We start from the raw sequence: 5,002 nt of genomic DNA on the forward strand, positions 1-5,002 counted from the left end.
TGAGTGGGGGAGGGGCAGAAAGAGGGAGGAAGAGAACCCAGAGCAAGTTCCACACTCAGCATGGAGTCTGACGCGTCACTCCATCTACTGTGACATCATGACCTGAGCCAAAATCAAGAGTCTGAGTCGTAAGTGACTAAGCCACCCAATGCCACCAGTTATGCCTTTTTAAAAAAGGCTGTAGGGTGTCCCTTTGCAATAATGTACCATAATATACTTACTCAGTCTCCTATTTAAAAATATTTATGTTGGAGACGCCTGGGTGGCTCAGTAGGTTGAGTGTCCAACTTCAGATCAGGTCATGATCTCAGGGTTCGTGGGTTTGAGCCCTTCGTGTTGACAGTGTGGAGTCTGCTTGGGATTCTCTTCCTCTCCCTCTCTCTCTGCCCATCCCCCACTCACGCTTTCTCTCTCTCTCAAAAGTAAAAAATAAACTTAAAAAAAAAAGGCATTTAGTTCGTTGACACAACACAAAGCTGCAGAGAACACCCTGAAACACAGGCCTTTGAAGACTTGCCCAGTGTTTCCACCAGATAAATTCCTAGCACTGCAATCACTGGGTCAAAGGGCATGCCTGGGGATTTTGCATTTTGATAGATATTCCCAAAGGCAATGCCAACCTACCCATTTTCCTGTAGTGCTAATACTGGGTATGTCCCTCCACTTGGATCAGTAAAAACAAACGAGTAAACAACACCCCCATTGGCTTCTTATTTTAATGTTTTTTTTAAAAAATTATTGAGAATACCCTCGGAGTTCTCATAAGATTTAGATTTGCAAAGTGCCTTAGGATTGCAAAATTTCGGGTCCCTGGGTGGCTCAGTTTGTTGAGCTTCCAAGTCTTGATTTTGACTTAGGTCACGATTCCAGGATTGTGGCATCGAGCCCTGCATTGAGCTCCATATCAGACTCCATGCCGAGTGTGGAGCCTGCTTAAGATTCTCAAGATTCTTTCTTTGTCTCTCTCTCTCTCAAATAAAAACAATTTGGGGGGCACCTGGGTGGCTCAGTTGGTTAAGCATCTGACTCGGTTTCGGCTCAGGTCATGATCTCACGGTTTCCTGAGTTCAAGCCCCACATCAGGCTCTGTTCTGACAGTGTGGAGGCTGCCTGGGATTCTCACTCTCTCTTTTCTCTCTGCCCCTCCCCCACTCACTCACTCTTTGTCTCTCTCAAAATAAATAAACTTAAAATTTTTTTAATTTAAAAAATATAAAAAAAGGATTGCAACGTTTTCCATTTCTCTGTGTTCTGAAATCTTCTGTTTAGAAATTATCTATTCCTTGACTTTTTCCAAGAGTTTACCCATAAAACCTCCTGAGCTTAGCATCTTTATAAAAGGGAGTTAATAGTGTTCTCAATTTTGTCTCTGACTACCTGTGAGTTAAAGTTTTTATGTTATTTTTTTTTTAGCATTTATTTTTGAGAGACAGAGAAAGACAGAGCATGAGCAGGGGAGGGTTAGAAAGAGAGGGAGATACAGAATCTGAAGCAGGCTCTAGGCTCTGAGCTGTCAGCACAGAGCCTGACATGGGGCTCGGAGCTTGAACTCTCCCACCAGGAGATCATGACCTAAGCCAAAGTCAGACACTTAGCCACCAGAGCCACCCATGCACCCTTGATTAAGAAATTAAAAATTTTTTAGGGGTGCCTGGATGGCTCAGTCAGTTAAGCATCAAACTTCAGCTTAGGTCAAGCCCCGCGTTGGGCTCTGTGCTGACAGTTTAGAGCCTGGAGCCTGCTTTGGATTCTGTGTCTCCCTCTCTCTCTGCCCCTCCCTCACTCATGCTGTTTCTCTCTGTCTCAATAATAAATAAACATTTTAAAAATTTATAAAAACTTTTTTTAATTTTTAGATTCTCAACTGGGGGATGGTATTTACACTTTTACTCTTCATTTCTAATAAAGAGTGGATAGTGAATTTGGTCCACACTAACCTGAAGATTTTATTCAAATGGGATTTTTTTCCTTTGCCTTTCATCAACTTTTTAATGGTCCACTAAAAGAAGGTATAATCTGTTTGTAAGTCTTAAATATTAATTTAATCTTAAACATACATTCCAGAGGCACCTAGGTGGCTCAGTCAATTAAGTGTCTGACTTTGGTTCAGGTCATGATTTCGCAGTTCGTGAGTTTGAGCCCCGCATCAGGCTCTGTACTGACAGCTCAGAGCCTGGAGCTTTCTTTGGATTCTGTTTCCCTCTCGCTCTGCCCCTCACCTACTCATGCTCTGTCTCTCTCTCTCACTCTCTCAAAAATAAATAAAACATTTAAAAAACTTTTAATACATTCCAATGTAAATTAGAGGTGCTTCACAGATGTTTTCTCATTGATTAGAACAATTCTGAAAAAGGACAGATACTGTTTGATTTCACTTGTAAGAGGTCGGTCCCTAGAGCAGTCAAAATCATAGAGACAGACTAAAACATGTGGTGTCTCTCCCATCAGATGGGGGCCCCCAAATGTGGGAGGATGACTGGTGGCAGTAGGTGGCCCAGGCAGGTGAAAGGATTCACCCAAGAGAGAAGTATTATTGACACCGAAAGGGGGCAGCAGGCAGGGCAGCAGAGGAGAGGCTGTCTGCAGCAAGGCAATGGGTAGGGGCTGTTTTGAAAGCAGGGAAGGTAGGAGGTGTGGCGATGTATGGAATTTTCCCTCTTTTTGGTCCTTGTGCCTGGTTGAAGGTGCCCATTGGTCAGTTAGGGCCTATGGATATTTTGAGGTCACCTGATGGGTCTGTCTGTGTTGAGCCAGGGAGTCCATGAGGGCCCTTTTGCCTTGATCAGTTTCCATTGCTCATGCCTGCTGTCTACAAGCAGCCTCTACAGAACAGTGGGTGCCAGTGGGGGGGGAAGCGCACAGAGTGTCTAATGGGTATGCAGAGTTTCAGTTTGGGAAAATGAAAAACTCCTGGAGAAGGATGGCAGTGATGGCTGCACAAGAACAGGAAGAAGTTGGGGCGCCTGGGTGGCTCAGTCGGTCAAGCCTCCGACTTCGGCTCAGGTCAGATCTCACGTTCGTGGGTTCAAGCCCCGCGTCAGGCTCTGTGCTGACAGCTAGCTCAGAGCCTGGAGCCTGCTTCCAGTTCTGTGTCTTCTTCTCTCTCTGCCCCTCCCCCTCTCATGCTCTGTCTCTCTCTGTATCAAAAATAAATAAAAAAATTTTTTTAAAATTAAAAAAAGAACACAAAGAAATTTAATAACCACTTAACTGTACATTTGCATATGGCTAAAATGGTAAATTTTGTTATGCATATTTTACAATAGAAAGTATTTTTTGTTCCTGTGGATTTAGTGATTCCTGTTTGTCAGGGATGAAATGAGGTTCTGAGGTCACACCACAGATCAGAGGTAGAGTCAAGATTTAAGCTGAGTGATGTGGATTCATCATTCCACCCTGTGTGACTGCTTCAGAGTTGCTCCCCACTCCAATACTCCCCACCATAGGGAACAAGATTTAACAGTTTCGTAAGATATCTCCAGGCCTCTGAGGGGGAATCTGCTACATTCTCGTGTCTTTTCAGCTGCCCAGATGACCAATGAGGGCCCTACCACCCCCACACTGGTGGCTGTCACCAAAATCACAAGGGACGTGGAAACCATGGTCAAGGTGGCACTGCCCATTGCTGTGTTCAAAACTTCAATTTTGGGACTGGTAGCCTTCCTCTGGTGGAAGAGAAGAAGCAAAGGTGAGTTTTTCTGGGCCACGCCCCTGACCAACCTTCCCAACTGGAGTGATTCTCAGAAACCACCTGCCTCAGAATGAGCACAGGTGCAGGTTAGAAAATGCGGATCCCTGCAGGGCTTGAGGTCTGGACTTGGGGTCTGCATTTCTAAAGGTCTTATCAAGTGGTGTCTCTGTGTGATCTAGTTTGGGAAGCACTGCTCCAGACCAGTCCCTCCCCACAAATCTGATCATTTTCTAGTTTTTGTCTCTTGACTTAATCATTTCTCATCAGTCCTCACCTTTTGGTTTGAGGGGAGGGTCAGCCTTGGGAAGAGTAAGGAGAGAGCAGAAGGGAAAGGAAGTTAGTTCAGCTCAGCAAGCAGTGGTTGAGGGCCTGGGTCTGGCTTTTAATTTTTTTTAAATTTTCATTTATTTTTGAGAGAGAAACAGAGCACGAGCGGAGGGGTGGGGCAGAGAGAGGGGGAGACAGAATCCAAGCCAGCTCCAGGCTCAGAGGGGTCAGCACAGAACCCTGGGCTTGAACTCACAAACCATGAGATCATAACCAGAGCCAAAGTCAGACACTTAACCAACTGAGCCACCCAGGTGCCCCCCGGGTCCGGTTGGAGACATAAATGTAAATAAAGCCTAGGTCCTGCTTTCAAAGAACTCAGTGACAGAGGAAGAGGATAGGGGGTGACTGTCTCATTCGGAAAGAGCTGCGGTAGTCTATAACAGAGGAGGGGAATCACAGAGAGCTTCCTATAGGAAGTGACACAACAAAAAGTCTCAAAGAGTATAAGAGAATTAGCCAGGCAAGTGGCAAGGGTGATGCAGGCACGGGAAAGCAGTGGAGGAACTCTAAGCAGCTCCGTGCCGTGGAGGAGGCTGGAGATGGGAGAAGAGGACCTCATAATCACATCCAAGAGCCTCTGCTCCCAGAGGCAACATGAAGCAGTTCGCCATGCAGATACGTCAGTCTGGGGTGGAGGCGCCGGCGGTGGGCCAGGCCAGTCTAATGCAGTGGCCATGAGGGTGGAGGGAGACAGCCAGACCCGGGAAGAGTTCAAGAGGGAAAACCAGTAGGACTTGGTGATCAGGCTGGTATAGGGGGCAAGGAAGTGGGAAGAACTTGGATGAAACCACCCAGCAAATTAGAGAACACAGGAGGTCAAAGACCATGTTTGGAGGGGAATGGTGATTCGTTAGCATGGGACATGTTAGACATACCTGTGTGGCAACTGAGCAGAGATGTTCATCAGAAACTTGGATGTATGCATTTATAGCTAAAAGAGAGGACGGGGCTAGAGACGTTAATTATTTACACCCCCAACAC

Source organism: Suricata suricatta, chromosome 8 (genome assembly GCF_006229205.1).
Source record: "Suricata suricatta isolate VVHF042 chromosome 8, meerkat_22Aug2017_6uvM2_HiC, whole genome shotgun sequence".
NCBI classification, from domain to species: domain Eukaryota; kingdom Metazoa; phylum Chordata; class Mammalia; order Carnivora; family Herpestidae; genus Suricata; species Suricata suricatta.